General features: G+C 37.8%; 1 non-coding gene across 1 annotated transcript; it reads right to left on the bottom strand.

The window, feature by feature from the left end:
• Positions 1-823: 823 nt before the first annotated feature.
• LOC128279998 (small nucleolar RNA R71) lies at positions 824-930 on the bottom strand. Its single transcript, XR_008270180.1, has one exon. It is a non-coding gene; the product is annotated as a small nucleolar RNA R71 (small nucleolar RNA).
• Between the last annotated feature and the right edge of the window lie 20,528 nt (positions 931-21,458).

Here is a 21,458-nt window from a genome sequence, read left to right as displayed (position 1 = left end):
TTTATCAAATTGTTAATATAATTTTACAAATTAAGTGACTTAGCACAAATACAATGCTTGTGGAGATGATAACTTGATACTTACTTATTACTTGATAACGACTGTGTACACTTGCACAAACCCGAGAGTTACAAGTTTTTGGTGCCGTTGCCAGGGATTGTCAACTGTTGCCATAGTCATTTTTTTCATGAAATTATTTATTTTCAATTTGATTTATTTCTAACATTACTAACTTATTCTTTTTAATTTTGTGATTTTCTTTTCAGGTGTTTATGAGCATAGATCGGATTATCGATTTACTCCCAATAGACCCTGAAATTGAGTGAAATTTCAGACAAAGAAGACGTAAAAAAATAGCTCAAAGACAAGTCGAGACGGACCTTGGAAATCACAATTAAGGCCAAGGTAACGAAGCCGATCATGTACGAAATCCCATCCTCATTACTGATGATAGGGATCGATGCATCAGATAATATGGTGTGTCCCTTTTCATTGAGTTAAATCAATGATTAGAAAGCCATATATTGAGGCAACCCAATTCGAATTGAAATCAGTGATGTTTCAAATGCTACAAACGGTGGGCCAATTTAGTGGTATGCCCACGGAAGATCCACATCTCCACCTTCGATTGTTTATGGAGGTGAGTGATTCATTCAAGATAACCGGTGTGACTGAAGACACATTGAGGTTGAAGTTGTATTCGTACTCGTTGTGAGATTGAGAACGAGCATGGCTCAATTCATTGCCACCAAGTTCCCTATCTACATGGCAAGAATTAGCAGAGAGATTTTTGGTTAAGTATTTCCTACCTAGCAAGAACGTTAAGTTGAGGAACGAGATCACAATTTTCCAACAATTGGATGATGAGTTTTTGTATGAGGCTTGAAAGTGATTCAAGGAGTTACTTCATAAGTGTCCTCATCATTGGATTCCTTACTGTATCCAGTTAGAGACATTCTATAATGGTCTTAATGCACATGCAAGATTGATGGTAGATGCTTCTGTGAATGGTGCAATTCTGTCTAAGTCTTATAATGAGGCTTTATGAGATTATCGAGAGGATCGGGAGCAACAACTATCAATGGCCAACAAATCAAACAGTTTCAGGAAGATGTCGAGGTGGAGTTCATGAAGTTGATGCTCTCACTTTGTTATCAGCTCAGGTATCGTCTATTTCTTCTATGTTAAAGCAGTTTACCACTAATACTGTTAATAATTTTGAAGCTCAGCCAACAAGTCTGTTTGAAGTAGTTTCCTGTGTGTACTGTAGGGAAGGTCATTCTTTCAAGAATTGCCTATTGAATCCCGAGTCAGTGTACTATGTGGGGAACCGACACCAAAATAGGAGTGGACAAGGACCCCAGTCCAACTTCTATAATCCTTCATGGCGTAATCACCCCAACTTTTCTTAGAGCAACCAAGGAAATGGACTAAACAACAACTTTATGCAGCATAGACTTAACCAATCTCAAGGGTTTAATAAGCAATCTCCAAAACCACCTCAAGCTAAGGCATCAAATAGTTTGGAGAACTTGTTGAAAGCGTACATGGCAAAGAAAGATGCTTTGATCCAAAGCCAAGCAACAACACTGAAAAATTTGGAAAACCAAATGGGCTAGTTAGCTACAGAGCTTCGTAATAGACCGCAAGGAACCTTGTCAAGCGATACTAAGAATCCAAGAAATTTGGGTAAAGAACATATCAAGGTAGTGGCATTGTGAAGTGGTAAAATTCTAGAACCTCGATTGATTGAGGTTAAAGATAAGCCTATTGAGAAGAATCAACCAGCTATTGAAATTCCTAATCCAAAGGAATCAGAATCTGCAAAGACTAACAAGGTAAATCCTAACTTAGTGAATTCAGATACTTTAACATCTTCTTTGGATGCAAATTTACCTACTCAGAAGAGTTGTCCGGTTCAACCGAAAGTTCCATCACCTCTATATCCACAAAGATTGCAGCAGCACAAGTAGAAACAGGAGGTGCAATTCAAGAAATTTTTGGATGTTCTAAAGCAATTACACATCAATATTCCATTGGTGGAGGCTTTAGAACAAATGTCGAATTATGTGAAGTTTATGAAGGATGTACTATCCAAAAAGAAATGACTGAATCAGTATAAGACTATTGCCTTGACAAAGGAGTGCAGTGCGTTCCTGCAGAACAAGCTGCCACTGAAATTGAAGGATCCAGGAAGTTTTACGATACCCTGTAACATTGGTGAACCTTACTGTGGTAAAGCTTTGTGTGACTTAGGAGCAAGTATTAACTTGATGCCTAAGTCTATTTTCAAGATGCTAGAGATAGGAGAAGGAAGACCTACAACTGTGATGCTCCAGCTAGTGGATCGATCTTTAGCATACCCCGAATGAAAGATTGTAGATATTTTTGTAAAAGTCGATAAATTTATTTTTCCTGCTGCTTTCATTATTCTAGATTTTGAAGTAGATATGGAAGTGCCAATTATCCTTGGGAGACTTTTCCTAGCCACGGGAAGAACGTTAATTGATGTGTAGAAAGGCGACCTCACCATGCAAGTTCAAGACGATCAGGTAACTTTTAACATTCTTAAAGCGACGAAATTTGCCGATCTGATAGAAAAGTGTTCAGTTATGGAAGAGATTGAAACCTTGATTTCTATGGAAAGTAATTTTGAAGAAGATCTATTGGAGAAAGCCTTACGGTTTGACCCTTTAGAGGGTGAAGAAAGTGAAAAAAACATGGTTCTAGTGGAAGCCAATCTGAGAAATTTTATTCAATCCACATGGTTTGAACCATTGGAGTTGGAAGTCAAAGAATTTGTGCAACCCAAATTGTCAATTGAAGAACCACTTACACTCGAACTAAAGGTACTTCCTTCCCATTTGAAATACATCTATTTAGGTGACTGTTCCACTTTGCTTGTGATTATTTCAGCAGAAATGACAAAAGATCAAAAGGAGCAACTAATTTCTGTTCTAAAGAAATTTAAGAAAGCAATTGGTTGGACCATAGCTGATATTTGAGGTATAAGCCATTCATTTTGCATGCACAAAATTGTTCTAGAGGAAGATGAAAAAGATTGAATTGATGGGCAAAAGAGGCTCAATCCTATTATGAAGGAAGTTGTGAGAAAGGAAGTGATCAAATGGCTAGATGCAGAAATCATCTATCCTATTTCAAATAATTCGAGGGTATGTCTGGTGCAGTGTGTGCCGAAGAAAGGTGGAATTACGATTGTTGAGAACGAGCGTAACGAATTGATCCCAACAAGAACTGTTACTAGTTGGAGAATTTGTGTTGACTACAAAAAGCTAAATAAAGCCACTAGGAAGGACCATTTTCCATTGCCTTTTATGGATCAGATGTTAGATCGACTGACAGGTAATTGTAGAAAGGCCAATTTGCCCGGGGCCCAACAACCAAAATAAAACCAATTATTAAACCAAAAATCCAAATAATAAAACCAAATTAATAGTCCATCATCAAAGTGTAAGAGTATGCCCAAAGATCAATCATGAGATGGTTGTAATAACATACTTGATTTACCATGTTTATTAATATAAGGCGTTGCCATTATTATTTCAGTTTCTTTTTTGTGTGTTTAAATAAATTGTTTTATAATAATGTCCTGAGAATAATATGATTATTCTTAAAAGGTCCTCAGTCAAGTATTATTGTTGACTAGGACAACAATAATGCATTAAGACTAACATGTATTTGATTGATGATAAAGAGTTGTCATTGATATGGAGTGTCAGAATCAATGCATGAATATGTGTGTTAGAGAAAAACATATTGGACTGACCCGCTATGAGTATGTTTCTTGGATTATTATGTAATTGTCACAACATTACTCATAGTGATTAATATGTATATGATCCTCGGACTTGAGATCATCATTATCCCAACATCGTGAGTTGTATATTTTGATCTGATCAAACGTACACCATAACTGGTTGATTTATAAAGGCGATGTTGGATATACCACAATCTATGTAGAGGATATGGTTGATCAATATAGGATAAGTCCCTCCTACATAATAGGAGTAATATCTTAGGCCGCTTGATTGAGTGAGACTAGAAATGCATGGCCATGCTCAAATAAGTTGATATGAGATGTCATACTTATTTGTGTATCATAGTCTACTCAAGGTATCAAGAAACATGGGATGGACTATGCAAGTGTGACTATTCCATGACTTGTGTCCATTCCAGAGATAAAGGACTTAAGGATTAATGCATAAAAGACTAATCACAAAAGGTTATGTCAAATCATGACTTCTTGTAACTTAGGTAGCAATGATGCATTGCTAGATGCCACTCATTGTTTGTAACATTAGAATCGTTCTAGTATTACTGCTAACGTTACAAGAACCTACAGGGTCACACCCTATGGTTGAAATGAATGGAATAAAACATAGTTGGTATTGCATTTGGTTGTCACATAAATTAAATTAATTATAGAATTAATTTAATTGGGCAATCAAATATCGAACATATTATATGTACAAGGATGTTGTACACATAAGGAGAACATAATTCTTTTAATATATGAATTTGGTTCAGTATATAAATTTAAATAAATATAGTTTACCAAAATCTTTATTATAATTAATGTAATTATAATTTTAGGTTAAAACATTATTATATTTATTTATTTTAATTATGATTATTATGTTTGGATTAAAATTTAATTCATTATATACATACCAATTATAAGGGGAGTTGGGAGAGAAACCCTAGAAAGTGAATATATATACAAACCCGAAGCTTTGCTATTAGGTCTAGCAGTCGTCAAGAAAAAAAAATCTCTGAAAATAGTTTTTGGGGATTTCTTCTGTTCATTGTCAACTGGGTGGATTGCGTAAAGGTCGGGATCATAAGGATTGCGGCTTGGATTCGAAATCAAAACAGTATTCTCATTGCCGAGGCTTCACTGTCTACTCAGATTGAAATTTTGGTAATTTCGAAACTCTTTCACCCCGATTCATTCCTCGCACGTGGATCCATGGTTTGGATCGTCGGAATGTATATATATAATTTTTTTTCTGCTATACCATGGGGGTACCGGCGTTCCTACACAAAGCCCAAATTACATAACCCAAATTTAAAACCCAAGACATTACAAACCCAAACCCAAATTTAAAACCTAAAACTAATAAAACCCTAAGCCCAAAAAGGCCAAAAACCTAAACCATGTTTGTAGCAAACCCTAGCCCCAGCAGCTGTTGCGCCACCAGCAGCCTCCGTACGCACACGTTGCCTCCGTTCCTGCAAAAGAAGACAAACAAAGGACAAACACAACAACAAATACAAAAAAAAATAGAAAAAATTGTATTTTATTATAATTATTTTGATTTTTCTTTTCGGCTATAAAGCCCAGAGATTTCATCATCTGTAGAGGTTACGCATACTGAATACTAAAAAAAAAGTAATCAAAATCAAAAAGCTTATCAAAAAGGTGAATTCAAAATCTGTTTACTTCACTTTTTTCGTTTCTATTGATTTGCTTGCAATTTTAGCATGAAAAAAAAATAAAAAAGGGATGCTTGAATCGACGCCGATGAGAGCCCAAATATCTCAAAAGTATGGAGATATGGGCGAGGGTTGAATGGTGTTGTTTTTTTTACTCTTTGAATTTTGCTTCGTTTTTTTTCAAAGAATAGTATAGGATTTGAAGTGTTTTTTCAAAAAAAAAAGAAAAAAAAGAAAGAGGGAAAGAGCAAACTTACCAGATTTCCATGGTCGTGGCCTCCGTTAGCAAGATTTGGCCACTGTCCGCGTATTGTCAGCCACCAAATAGAATGGTGATCTGGCGGCTGTATGCTAAATGAAACCCTAATAGAGTGGGTTAATAGCTTTGTTTTTTTCAATTAAGAGATTGGCTGTGTTTTAAGAAAAAATGGATGAGAATGAAGGTATAATAGCAAAATTAAAAACGACGCCGTCCCAAGGGGGAAAGGATCCTTGAGTTGACGCGATCGGTAGGCCAGATCCGCGTTCTTTCGTTTGAAAGGGTTAATTACGCACTAGGTCCTCCCCCTTTGCGCAATCGTTCAATCGTGTATTGTCTGTTTTATTTCTTTTTTTAAATTTAGCCCTGTAATTAGCGCATATTTTGAATTTGGTCTGCGCTTCAACGCAGTATTTTGGGATCTGGAATATTTCTAGATTTGGTCCTTGTGCGTCTGTACATGTTGCGCATTGGTCCTTATTTTAATTTCAATAGCCTATTTTATTTATAAATTATCCCTTTTATTTTAATTCAATTTTAATTTAGTTTTCTATTTGTATAACTTACTATTTTAAAATGCTTTTAATATTTTTATATGTGTTGATCGATTAATAATTTTATTTGTTTTTATTCGTACAATTACTTTGAGGTTTTTTATCATATTATTTTAACGTTTTGTACAATATTTTTAAATATTCTATATATATTTGTACATGCATTATTTTAATTGAGTTTGTAATATGTAATGCTTATTATTTTAAAGTTCTTAACATTTTATATATGTGTTGAGCTATTTCAATAACTTTATTTTGTTTTTATAAAATCGCCATTTTGAAGTTCTTTTTACATCAAATTATTTTAACATTTTATACAATATTTTGTTGAAATGTTTTTATATATATATGTTTTTTTAACCTATTACGTATATAATTTATTTCCTAAAATCATATTTTATTATATACCTTTGCTTTCCTTTTTATATTTCATGTGTTATTAAATTTATCCTTATTTGTACATATTTTCAATTTTAAATAAATACATTTTTTAAAAATATTTTGCATGTTATTTGATTCAAATGTCTTCTTTTTGTCACATTTATTTTAAAAATTTATTTATATATTCTTAGTTTTTTTTATAAATTATTTTAAGTTCTAGCATGTGTTATTCGCTCATCAATGCATCATTTTTAGAAATTGTTTTGTATCATATTAGTTTTATGTCGTTTGGTACCTCATGTGCTAATTGTTTTTATATTATTTCATGTACATTTATTCGTTTTTATGTATTATTAAATCAATTGTTGGTCACCCATGCATGTAAATTTTGTTATTTTAAAAAAATTGTTTGTTTGATTTGATTGGTTAAATAAGGTTATATTATCTTCATTCATCAACTATTGTATTTCATGCATGCATGTTATCCCATGTTTTCATTTTTTTCTCTTGGTTTACAAATGTCGGTTTATAATATCAAACTCTTTAAAACTAATTATTCTATTCTATTTCAAGTCAAATTAATGTGTTTTAAGCTGGTTTTATAATTATTCATCCGAAAATTCCTTAAAACAAAGGTAATGTTTGATGTTTGGAAATTTGGGGAATCGTGCCCTGATAAACCGTAATTTATACATATTTTTACCCCATGTTTAACGCATTTTATGGATGATTTCCTATTAGACTTGGTGGATTCGATGCTCCTAATGCTTTAATTTCATGTTTTATACTTAGGAGAGCATAAGAGAGCGAAAGGAACGAGAAACGGGCCAAAATCGGTGAAAATGGGCCAAAGTACGAAATCAACACGGCCTGGACCTCCTCACACGAGTAGGCCACACGGCTGTGTCAATTTGGCAGGCTCGAATACAGCCTAAAAAATTGTACACGGGCGTGTGACACGAGCGTGTCCCTGCCGAGCCCAAGTTGAGTCTAATTCAGAAAAGGCAATGTTTGATGTTTGGAAATTTGGGGAATCGTGCCCTATTGTGGTGGGTTTCGATTTCCCGTTTGTTCAAAATAATCGAATATTCCTTTAGAATTTCACTCGTGTTTTATAAATTCTAAAGCAAGGCAATGTTCAATGTTTGGAAATTCGAGGAATCGTGCCTTACTGTGCTGGGTTTTGATTTTTCGTTGGACTAAATAATCGGGCATCCTTTTGTAATTTTCAACATATAAACTTGGAAGTAAAAAATTTATCGTGTTTTCGAGGGTATAAAGGATCGTGTCCTATTGTGCTGGATGTGATGCTGTATACCTTCGAAACAAGAGAATTTTGACGACCAACTTAAGCCATTCAAATGTTTTAAAAGGAACCATATTTCAAAAATAGCTTTAAATCTTAGACATAAAAATAGTACTTAATCAATTTGGTACCAATTTTGGGTGTAGTGAGGGTGCTAATCCTTCCTCATACATAACTGGCTCCCGAACCCGTTTTCTCAAATTTACGTAGGCCAAAATTGGTTTAAATGGAATAAAATATTTTAAGGTGATCCAATCACATCGAAACAATAGATTGGTGGCGACTCCACATTTGGTTTTAAAGTCGATCCCTATTTTTTTCTAACCCTAAAAAATGGTTTTGATAGCTTGGCGACTCCACTAGGGATTGAACAAGAGAGTCAAGCCATAAAATTGATTATTTGTTGTCCTTTTTTCGAAGTATTGAAAATTTGTTTTGAAAATCATGATTGCATTTGTTTGTATGATTGTCATGGTTTGGGTCTTGTTGAATAATATTACATTACATTGCATGACCATTGTCATTATACCTTTACGTGTGAGTAAGAAACTATGCTTTCGTGAGGTTTTCACCTCCGCATAGGCTAGTGGATTGCTTCCGGGATAATCTGTACCTATGATTTCGTGAGATTTTCATCTCCGCATGGTCATAGGGAAATGTATTCCCCTGAATTGAACTCGATCCATATGAGCCTATAATGGGTGAAGATGGAGGAATCTACTGGTTCAGGTACCTTCTCTTTAGAACCGAACCACATATAGTGAACCTTAAGAGCTACCCTTAGGTAGAGCTGTGTTAAGCCTTAGTAGGTTCCCATATCTGTGTTCTGATTATTTTTGGTTTTTGCTTGTATCTTATTACTTAGATTTGATACTAACTTGTGTTTTATTTTGATTGTGTTTTGTATGAAATTGCATACTAAAGGAGGTGTTGAATCGTATTCGATTACTAAGTTAGAAGATTTAACATGGAGAATGAATTTCTTAATAAAGTTGAGGATAATGCGGGTGTCCGTGCATGGTCAGAGAAGTTACAATCGTAGAAAGGGGATAGCCTGACAGAAGGATATACATTAGAATTGCAGAAATTCACTCGCGTTAATGTAACATAGAATGAGTTGCAAGAGTTGAGAGATATATGGGCTCGTTGGGATGAAGGAACCAAATAGTTGTTCTATCAAAGCTATGGTGATATATCCTACTTGATAGATACTAGGGTGGACAAGCATCTATTCCGAGTTATGGTTCAATTTTGGAATTCTACTTATAAGTGTTTCACTTTTGGGAAAGTAGATTTGGTGCCTATCGTGGAGGAATATACTACCCTGCTCAGGTGTCCAAAAGTTCAAGTTAGAAAAGCTTATGCCAAGGTTTTTGATGGTCAAACTTTCGCGAAGAAATTGATGAATATTTCAGGGATGAGCAAGCCTTGGGTCACTGCTTGGATTCAAAGAAAGGGGGATAGTAAATGTATCCCTTGGGAGAATTTGAGAGATTTGGTTTTAACACATCCGGATGAAAGAAAGAGGGTCGATATCTTCGTCCTTAAGCATCTATGGATTGGTAATTTTTCGTAAGGCTTTAAGGCATGTGGATGAGGCAGTCATTGACTTATTCGACCGTCTTGAGAAGGGAATCACACCTGTACCTACAATATTGGTTGAGGCGTTCAGATCCTTGAGCATGTGTTGAAAGACGAGCGAGGGGCGTTTTATTGGATGTGCATAGCTGTTGATGGTGTGGTTCCATGGGCACTTTTGGAAGGTGAACAAGGTTTCTTACCGGGTCTTTTCTAAAAGTTATTCCTCGTTAAAGGAGGAGGCAGCAATGTAGAGGAGAGACGATATTTCAGAGGGAAAATGGATGGAAATTCTTTAGAATCTCAAGGAAGAGGATATAAAGTGGAGAGCTTTTTGGATGGTTCCTGATGAAATCCTATATCGATACGGGAATTTTTATTGGGTACCATTGTCAGGAATTTGGGGAGCTACTGGGTATACTCCATTGCTTGCATTAAGGCAATATAAATCGAGGTAGTTTGTACCTACGACTTTCAGGCTTGCTCAGTGTGAATACTCCTATAAAGGTGACCACTATAAGAAGAAGGTTCGGGAATTGTCTGATGCTTGGAAGCAAACTCGTTGGATGAAGAGGTTGGCTATCGGTTCCATGGTGACACCTGAATACAATGGATGGTTTAGGAAATGGGTCAATGATAATATTCCTAGGCCAAGTTTAGAAGATACTCGACCTGTGGAGGAACAATTACAAGTTGCCCCGTCAGAGTTGGAAATTATAAAACAGGATTTTGAGAAGAAGAGTTTTGAGCTTGGGAAGAAGATCGAACAGTTGGAGGAAGAGAAGATGCATCTGAGATAAGATGTAGACGTTCAGAGGTCAGAGGCTGAGAAGTGGAGAAAAGGGAAAAGTAAGGCCGAAGAGGATCTGGATAGTTTGAACACAGATTATAAGAAGTTACGCCTGTCTATGAAGACTGCTGGGTTAGGTAAAACTTCGGAGTAATGGCACTAAAAATTCGAGAGGAAAAGACCAAAACCGACTGGTGGGAAAGGAAATTCCAAGAGACTCAGGCACAAAATGAGGATTTAGAGAAAAGTCTGTCAGAAAGCAGAAATGAACGAGGTGAATTAAGGGCTAGAGTGGCAGAACTCGAGAAGTCTCTTCATCTGTACCGAAGCCGTAATATCGCAATGGAGTTGAGGGCAAGCTTGAGTAAGATAGAAGAAATGAAAGGAAAAGTAGAAGAATTAGAAGCGTCATTACAAAGCTATGAGATGCGGATTGAGTTTTTCAAAGCAAGTGAGGAGCGTTGGAAGGAACAGTTTCACCATGCGTGAGACCAAGTCAGAAACAAGGATTACATCATGGGAGAAGTTGTAACAAAAATTTGAGAGGTATCTGATTACTTGCAAGCCTTAGTGGTACAAGCGGACATACTGAGTGTGAAGTACGAGTTGGAGTCAGATCAGGGGCAGGAGCTAGCCTCATTGCTTAGGAAAATTAAGGCTCTGAGCATTAGGGCGAAGTCTTATTTGTGACTCAGTTTTATGTAAAGATTTTTATTTTCTAGTAAAGTGTTCTAAATGGAATTGAATCAAAATTGATGCCTCCTTTGCGTTCATGCATTTGCATTACATTACATTATATGCATTAAAGGCCATAAAAAGATTCTAATTAATTAAAAATTATTTCAGTAATATGGAAACCAACGAAAACCAACCAAGTATGTATCCCTACGGTACAAGGAAAAAGACCAAGTCAATGGACAAAAGACTTGAAAATTTGGAGCAAATGCAAAAGGACATGTAGGAACAAATGCAGTCACAGATGTAAGAGCAGCTAGCCAAGATTTAGTAGGAGATGAAAGATCAAATGATGGAATCCCAAAGAGAGATGATTAGTCAGTTGTCCCAATTGTTGATGGGAAGAATGGATAAGGGAAAGGGTCCTATGGATAATGTTGGGGAAAATAATGAAGACCCTCAATATCCTCCTGGCTTCACTCTAACACATGTACCAACACAACCTGAGATTAATCTACAGAGACCATCTGTTACGATCAGGCCTCAGCAGATTCAGGCTGGAACTTCGATACCGATAAATTTCCAAGCTAGCTTAGGCTCTAACCTTATTAATAACTCGAATTATCCGCTTATTCTTGATTTGGACGAAGTTGCAGAAGAAGAAAAGGCAAGGATGGAATCACAAAAGCAATTAGAGGAACGGTGTAAATGGCTAGAGGAAAAATTCAGAGCGATGAAAAGTATTGATAGTCATCATGGAATTGACGCTAAGAACCTGAGTTTGGTCTTAGACTTAATCCTTCCCCCCAAGTTCAAAATGCCAGAGTTTGAGAAGTATAATGGAACGAGCTGTCCTGAAGCTCATATTACCATGTTTTACAGAAGAATGACTGGGTATGTTAACAACGATCAACTACTGATTCATTGCTTCCAAGACAGTTTAGTAGGGGCATCATCGAAGTGGTACAATCAGTTGAGTCACACCAGGATTAGTTCATGGAAAGATTTGGCCCAAGCGTTCATGAAGCAGTACAACCATCTGACGGATATGACTCCTGACAGGATTACTCTGCAGAATATGGAGAAGAAACCAAATAAAAGTTTCAGACAATATGGACAAAGATGGAGAGAAGTTTCTATACAAGTTCAGCCGCCGCTTTTAGAAAAAGAAACCACGATGCTCTTTATCAACACTTTGAAGGCTCTGTTCATTATAAACACGCTGGGAAGTGCCATAAAAAGCTTCTTAGATGTTGTAATGACTAGAGAAATGATAGAGAATGTAATAAGAAGTGGAAGGATAGAGGCATGAGAGAATACCAAAAGGCCAACCCCGCGGAAAAAGGAAAACGAGGTGAACAATACGAACATAGGGTACTCGAAATCGTTTATCGTTAATCAGCAGAGAAGTGACTACTGGGAGTCAAGGTTCATTAAGACAAGAGTCTGGCATAAAGCAAAATAGTGAGAAGCTTCAATTTATGCCTATCCCAATGTCATATAAGGAGCTGTACCAAAGTTTATTCGATGTATATGTCATGGACCCTTTTACCTAAAGCCATTACAACCTCCATAGCCCAAGTGGTATGACGCAAACGCTCAATGTGACTACCATGTAGGAATTTCATTGTATTCAATAGAAAACTGCACTGCCTTTAAGAAAGTAGTTGAAAGACTTATTAAAGTGGGCGTTGTGAAGTTTGATAATGCACCCAACGCAAAAAATCCATTACCTAATCACACTGATGGTGGGGTAAATGCGGTAAGTGAAAATATGAGGAGAAAGATCAAGATAGACATTACGAAAGTAAAAACCCCTTTAAAATGGGTCTAGAAGGAGATGGCAAAAAGGGGATTAGTTATTTCGAATCCAAAAAAGAGTGGAAAAGAGATAGAGAGATACTGTGAATTCCATCATGAAGAGGGGAACAGAATTCAAGAATGTGAAGAGTTCAGAGCTTTGATTCAGGGCCTGATGGACAACAAGGAGATAGAGTTTTATGAAGGGTCTAAAGAGGAGGGGTGTGTATGCACGTCAGAATCAACGTCGAAGGGCCCAAAGGTCAATTATCATGTGGTCATCATTTCATGTCTGAAAAATAAAGCGGAAATTCAAATGGCACCAAAGGTTATAATTTAGAAACCAGTAGTTTTCTCTTACGAGAACAACAAAAGGGTTCCATGGAATTATGATTGTAATGTGACAATCTCGTGGAAGGAGAGTTCAGCTATGGAGGATCAAGATATGGGTTCTCACATGCGTAGTGGAAGACGATATGATTTGGTAAATGCCCGAACAAAACCTGTAAAAGGAAAAGCTCTGATAGCAGAATAAAAGAAAGGAAAAGCTTTTGAGTTTGATTTGCCTGTTAATGAACCAGTGAAAGAGGAGGAAGCTAAGGAATTCCTGAAATTTCTGAAACATAGTAAATATAGTGTGGTGGAACAGTTGCGTAAACAACCAGCTCGCATATCTATACTAGCTTTGCTCCTAAGTTTAGAGGTCCACCGAAATGCATTGATGAAAGTGCTAAATGAGACCTACATAACTAATGATATCTCTGTCAATAAGTTGGATCGGCTGGTTAATAACATAAGTGCTAATAATTTCATCTTCTTCAACGATGATGAAATACCACAAGGAGGTATGGGGTCCACTAAAGCTCTGCACATCACTACCAGATGCAAAGGATACACATTGTTGGGAGTCTTGATAGACAATGGGTCAGCATTGAATGTATTGCCCTTGTCTATATTAAATAGATTACCTGTGGATAGCTCGCACATGAAGGGGTGTCAAAATATAGTACGGGCATTCAATGGCACAGAAAGAAGAGTCATGGGGAGAATAGAAATACCTTTGTTGATTGGTCCAACTACATATGAGGTGGACTTTTTGGTGATGGATATCAAACCCTTGTACAACTGCCTATTAGGAAGACCTTGGATGCATTTAGCAGGGGCAGTGCTTTCATCGTTGCATCAGAAGTTGAAGTTAGTATCAGAGGGTCGGTTGATAATGATAAATGCTGAAGAAAATATCATTGCAGCTGTAAGAAGTGATGGACCATATTTAGAGACAGATGATGAGCAATTGAATGTTCATTTTGGTCTTTGGAATTTGTTAATGTGACATTCATTACTGAGGGGAGCAAGATTCTGACGCTGAAATTATCCAAAACTACAAGGATGAGTCTACAGTTGATGGTTGGAATAGGAGCTTTACCAGGAAGAGGACTTAGAAGGAGTCTTCAGGGAAAAGTTGAGTTGCCTATGCTGAAGAACAAATATGACCACTTTGGTTTGGGGTTCAAGCCATATGCCAAACAAAAGAAGAAGGAATTAGAGAAAAGGAAAGAAAGAAGAAAGGCACGATTGAGTTGTGAAGAAATCAAGTGGGAATCCATGGTGATCCCTTACATATCGAAGACTTTCGTATAGGGAGGGATTATTCATTCTGAACGAAGGACATCGGAGAAAAAAGACATTAAAGAAATGTTGAAAGATATTCACATCAATGCCATATTGGAAGAAGCGACTGAAGAGGGGACCTTGTCAGATATTCGTCCTTATGAACCTGGGAGTGTTCTAGGCAACTGGACTGCAGAAGACATTCCTGTAGTATTTAGAGCTTACTCAGAGTAATGTTCAAAACAATCTTGTTACTTTAAGCCTAGAGGCAATGAGAATTTCTTTATGAAATAGGCTCATGTTCAAACATCGTTATTTTAATGAAGTACATTTTTTCTATCATTTTGAGCAAATATTCTTTCATTATTTCCCCTAGTAATTTTTTTATTCTTTCCGTTAGAGTAATTATCTTGGTCTTTTTAGACTTTCTTCAATCATTCCTTCATAATCATACCATGCAAACAATAATTCTCAAATTCATTCATTTTTTTGCATATTCTTGTACCTATAATAGGTCCCAGGATATCAATGTCATGAGTGACGCTGCTACTGACTCGGAATCACTTTTTGAGCAAGACATGTGTTTAGAGGGATCTTAGGACTTTGAAGATGACAGAGACTGTGACTTATCTCAGGACTTGTTAAGGATAGTAGAACAAGAGAAAAAGCAAATTCTGCCGCATAAAGAGGTAGTGGAGGTGGTGACTTTGGAAGAAGGAAAAGTTATAAGAATCAGAATGTGCATAACTGAAGAAACAAAGTGAGAACTTGTTGGGTTACTTCAAGAATTTAAAGATGTTTTTGCATGGTCCTACCAAGATATGCCCGGGTTGAGCACCGATATTGTAGTACATCGCCTTCCCATAAAATAAGATTGCAAGCTGATTCAATAGAAACTTCGAAGGATAACGCCAGACATTGTGCTAAAAATAAAGAAGGAAGTCAAGAAAAAATTTGATGCCGGATTCCTGCGGGTGGTCAAATACTCGGAATGGGTAGCCAACATTGTACCTGTTTCTAAAAAAGATGGGAAAGTACGAATGTGTGTTCATTATAGAGACTTAAATAAGGCTAGCCAAAAAGACAACTTCCCTTTGCCTCACATTGATACTCTAATGGATAACACGGCGGGCTACTCATTGTTCTCCTTCATGGATGGCTTCTTGGGATACAATCTGTGACAGCCCAAAATTGACCCTAGTCGGAAGGTGGTCTCGGGACCACAAAACCGAGGCATAAAAATAATTAAAAATTTATTTTGATGCCTATAATATGTGTGTGCTCATGTATGACATTTTATGATGATTGATTTAGTGTTATAAGGGTGAATTCCACAAGAAAGGACTTAGTAATGAACTTTGAAAGTATGATAGGAAATGTGTGATGACTAATTAAAGCATGCATGCAAAATAATGGACTTGCATGTCAAATTCCCCTTTTATAGGTGGTGGCGGCCATGACAAGGAGGATGGGCTAAACATGTCATGAAACATGTTTTGTTGGTGCATTAGGGTGAAATAATAAACAAAGGTGTATGGGTGATAAAAAATGAAAAAAAATGTGTGTGAGTGTGGTAATCCCCCCATTGCCGTGAGTTGTAGAGAAGGAAAGAAAAAATTTTGTTCATCCTTTCTTTGAGCCAAAACTAAGGAAGAAGGAGGATTTTTGCTTCATGCTTGGTTTGGAAGAGATCTAGAAGGAGATTTGGCTAAGTTTGCATCAAGATTAAGGTATGTATGAGGTTGTGTTAGGAGTTTCATGCATGTTTTGGTTGCTAACTTGATGTGCATGTTAGCCATGGCTCAAATCTTTGTTAAGCCATGGAAATGGTATTTGGCCAAAGTTGTTATGGTGATAAAGCCATTGCATGCTAAGTGTGAAGCTTGATGATGATGCATGCAATGATGGATTGTCTACTCTTGAGTAAGATTTTGAGCTTTCTTTTGTTTTATCATGATTGAAGTTGAAAAGGAGCATGATTGTCATATTCGCCATGATGCATTCATGAGCATGGTTCATGCTTCTTGCATGTTAGTTAAAATTTGTGTTTTGGATGGCTATGGACACCTTGAAATTCGCCATGCTCATATATGTATATATATATGTTTGCACATGATGTTTTGGTTATGAAGGAAGTGATGAATAAGTTTGTTTAAAGAAGAAGATGTTGAAGAATAATTGTGAAATTGTAAGCACATTCGCCTAGCACACATATGAGTGCTTGATGCTATATTGTAAGTTTTGAGCTACAATATGCAAAGCATTAACTAGTAAAATGCATGCTGTTTTTGTGTGGTATTAAGTGCATAATTGGCCTCAACATGGACAAGTATATTCGGCCTTGGGTAGCCTATTGAAGGCCTTAGCTTTTCCTTGATGCTCGAATAAATTGTATTGAATTGCTTGATGTAGTATAAAATGTGCATGACCATTGTGTATTCAAGCTAAAGGGTGGCCATATGACCATTTAAATTCCTTGTCATATTCGCCATAAGCTAGCACAATGAGGTTTTGATAAATTGAATTTGTTTGAATTAGCTCAAGAGCTAAGAGGGCCACAATTGGACAAGGGAAGGAAAAAGTAATCGAATAGCCGTAAAAGCCGTTCGACAACATCCGAGGTAAGTCCTCAAGAAGTGACCTTACTTGAATTATGTGGAATGAAATATGGATGTATTGATTATTAATTTATGTGTGTATGAGTATTGAATGATACCGGGCTAAGTCCCCGGCGATTATGTTAGTGATTATAATTGTGTTTGAGCCTTAGTAACGAAAATAAATATGTATGTCCAATGATTATTGATGTATGTGTGCATGAGAAATTGAATGATATCCGGGCTAAGCCCCAAGACAATTATGCTGGAAATTATAACCGGTTAAGACCGAAGGCAATTGTGCTAGTGGCTACATCCGGGCTAAGACCAAGGCATTCGTGCGAGTCATTCTATCCGGCTAAGACCAAGGCATTTGTGCAAATCGTGATATCCGGCTAAGTCCGTGAGGCCTTGGTGCGGGTTACCATAACCGGGCTATGTCCCAAGGCGATTGATCGAGTAGCGACATCCGGTTAAACTCGAAGGTATGTGATTTGAAAATTATAAGCTTGCTGGAAAATTTCAGCTAATGCACTTGTGAAATTTCCCAATGACAAGGTAAGTGCGGTGTGTGCTTTGCTGCGCTAGGAGTAAGAGCGTGTGAATATCCGCTCCTATGATGGAACGAGTTATCGGCCTTAATGAAGCCGTTATTTGTGTATGAACATAAGAGTTGGGATGGTGAAGTAAGTATGATTATGTGAATGTGCATTAATGAAATGATGCATTTAACTATGTGAATGTATTGCTGTAATTAGAGTTGATTATATTCCTTGAGACTTACTAAGCATAAAATGCTTACTCATTGCTTTGGCTCTCGGTTTTCTAGATTTCGCTCGATAGCAATCGGATTCGGGATCGTTGAAGTCGAAGTCATCCACACTATCAAGCCCCCATTTTGGTATAAATTCTTGGTTGAACTTGAAATGGCATGTATAGGACTACCCTTGTTGGTTTAAATATGTTATGATGTATATGTGTACGGCCATGCGAAAATGGCTCGTAATAGTGAAGTATCAACTTAAACTATTTGCGGTTTGTATATATATATATGGTGTCATGATGTGACTATGAATTGGAAATGGGAATGTTGGTCACATGATCAGCCATTGGCATGGTTAAAATGATCATATGTGGACCTATGTAAGGCAAGACTAGTTGGTTCATGGAGACTACAAAATAGGTAAGACCTACCTTAAAACAGATGCTGCCAGCTGCAGTAACGTGAATGTGAAAAATCACCAAAATTTGTAGGAATGGTATTAAATAGTGAATCAGCTATGTAAATGAACATTGATGAGTCTATTTTCATATGGAAGAAACGAAATGGTCATAGGAGTTACATGTTAAGAGATATTAAAGCTATTGTAAGACAGGGCCAGAACGGTTTCTGGGTTCCCTGTCGCAACTTTAAAATTTACTATAAATTATCCAGAAAGAATTAGGAGACATACCTTATATGTACAGATTCCATTTTGAGTCTAGTTTCATTAGAAATAAACTGCACCAGCATTAAAGCCCTGTACGGAGAGATATTCAAGTTATACCGCGCAAAGGTCAGAGCAGTCGATCCCTGTAACATGGGTGACTTTAACTAATAAACTGTACCAATTGGCCCGACCAAAATTCTAGAAATAAATCCATGGATGGATATATGAGTCTAAATTCAGGAAAATTTACGAAACCAGTTTCCGAGTTTTGAAACTAGAGATATGATTTTTAAGGCGACAGTGACGCAGTTTTTCCAGCCTGACTGAAATGTCCAATGGATGGGCAAAACAAGTGAACTTGGCTTGCTAACCCCTCGTGTCCGACACGGCGATGGTCTCGGGTTCGGGTGTTACAATTTTATTGGTATCGAGCCACGGTTTAGTCGATTCTAGGACTACCGTGAGGTGTTTGGGGTCTAGCTATACATGCCATTAAATGATGAATCGATAGTGTGGTGATTTCGACAATTTGACTTTGAGTTTGTTTATAGCAATGGATCCCGATCCCAACCGAGCAATAGCTGATGATGTGGAGAGTGTGGCGCTGCTCCGACAAGGGACAGCGCGGCGGACTCTCAACCTATGGCCAACAATCCGAATGATGAGGCTAGGCAAGCCTTTTATAGTGTGATGAACGAATGGTTTAATCAATACATTCGAACTAACACGGCTGTCCCACAACCTCCATTCCCGACAAATGCAACCCCAAGACCTACAATACCTCCGAATCGACCAAATAAGGTCAAGTAAGCCCCAATCGATAGGATTGAAAACATGGGGCCACTGAATTTAAAGCTACGGATGATGATGATGCCGAACGAGCTGAATTTTGGTTGGACAACACTATCCGGTGCTCGATGAGCTATCTTGTACACCGATGAGTGCTTAAAGTGTACCATCTCCTTGCTACGTGATTCCACCTACTATTGGTGGAGTACTCGACTTCGTGGTACCTAGAGAGCAAGTGACTTGGGAATTCTTTCAAACCAAGTTCGAAAAAAAAAAGTATATCATCGAGATTCATCGACCAAAAGCGAAGGAATTTCTTGATCTTAAGCAAGGTTCTATGTCGGTTACCGACTATGAACGAAAATTTGTGAGGCTTAGCCGATACACGCGAGAATGCATTTCGTCCGAAGCTATTATGTGTAAACGCCGAGGATGGGCTGAATGATGATATAAGGATGTTCGTTGGCATTCTCGAAATATGAGAGATCGTAGTACTTGTTGAGCGAGCTTGTAAAGTCGAAGAGCTTAGAAAGGAGAAACAAAAAGGCGGCGTGGGAAATGGAGAATTCGAAGAGGTCCTCGGGAAAGTCTCTTCAATAGGCACCGAAGAGATTTCGAGATGATGTGAACTGGTCTAGAGGCGCTTTGGGCTTTTCTAGACGAGGACGCGATCGACCCCTGTGACCACACGAGTCACTTGATCGTGATGGTGGAAATGATCGCCGAGAGAGGCGGAGTGTCAACATTGTGGCAAATGGCATTCGGGGAGCTGTTGGTTTCGTGATCGCTCCTGCTATAAGTGTGGATCGGCCGACCACTTTATGAAGGATTGCCCGAGGATGCTTGAACAGAATGTGAGTCAGAGTGGAAACTCGGGTGCTACCTTCGCTCGAGGTAGGCCACCTAGAAATATGGGCAATGTCGATGGCGGTCAGAGAGGATCTAGAGATGCTACCATCAGATCTGAGGCTCGTGCTCCTGCGAGGACTTATGCCATACGCGCACGCGAGGATGCTGCCTCTCCAGATGTCATTACCGGTGCTTTCACTCTTTTCAATACTAATGTGATTGCTTTGATTGACCACGGTTCTACTCAATCTTATATATGTGAAACCTTAGCATCCAAGAAGACTTTGCCTATTGAGTCTCTCGAGTTTGTAATTCGGTGTCAAACCCTTGGGTCATTACGTGCTTGTCAACAAAGTGTGCAAGAAAAGTCCCTAGTGTTCGAGGTTCTTGTTTCCCGCGGACTTGATGCTTTTGCCGTTCGATGAATTGACGTTATTCTTGGTTTGAATGGGTTGACCATGCTCGATGCGGTCGTAAATTGCAAAAGCAAGACTATCGATTTGAGGTGCGAATAACGAGATAATTCGGGTTAAGTCTACGGACTTAAAGGGTTGCCACCGTAATATCGCAATGTTGGCCCGAAAATATGTAAGAAAAGAGTGCGAAGCGTACCTTGCGACGCTTTCGATGACAAGGAATCGTAAAAGAAACCCGAATCTGTGTGCGTGGTTTGTGAATACCGGATGTTTTCCACGAAGAATTGCGGGTTTACCACTGTTCGGAAATAGAATTTGGCATCGAATTGGTACCGGTACCACTCCAATTTCGATAGCTCGTATCGTATGGCACCAACGGAATTAAAGGAGTTGGAAGCTCGGTTGCAAGAATTGGTGGATAGAGGTTTTGCTCGCCGAGTTTTTCGCCTTAGGGTGCGCCGGTGTTGTTCGTGAAAAGAAGGATGGAACCATGCGGTACGTGCATCGATTATCGTCGACAATAAAGCGATAATAAAGAACAAATATCCGTTGCCACGTATCGATGACTTGTTCGATCAACTAAAGGGAGCCTCGGTGTTCTCGAAAATAGATTTGAGATCGGGCTATTATCAATTGCGAATCCGAGATTCGGACGTACCCAAGAGGCGCCTTGAGCGAGATATGGTCACTATGAGTTCCTAGTGATGCCGTTTGGGCTCACTAATGCCCTACGGTATTTATGGATTTAATGAATCGGATCTTTAGACCATATTTGGATCGATTAAGTAGTCGTGTTCATTGATGACATCTTGGTCTATTCAAGAAATGAGACCGAACATCTTTGAACACCTGCGGTTAGTCTTTGCAAATTTTACGGATAAGCAATTATATGCTAAGTTCACAAGTGTGAGTTCGGTTAAGAAAGGTTAGCTTCTTGGGTCATGTGGTATCTGCATCGGTATTCGA

The sequence above is a fragment of the Gossypium arboreum genome, chromosome 8 (genome assembly GCF_025698485.1).
Source record: "Gossypium arboreum isolate Shixiya-1 chromosome 8, ASM2569848v2, whole genome shotgun sequence".
In the NCBI taxonomy this organism is placed as follows: domain Eukaryota; kingdom Viridiplantae; phylum Streptophyta; class Magnoliopsida; order Malvales; family Malvaceae; genus Gossypium; species Gossypium arboreum.
This window is presented reverse-complemented; position numbering and strand designations above follow the sequence as displayed.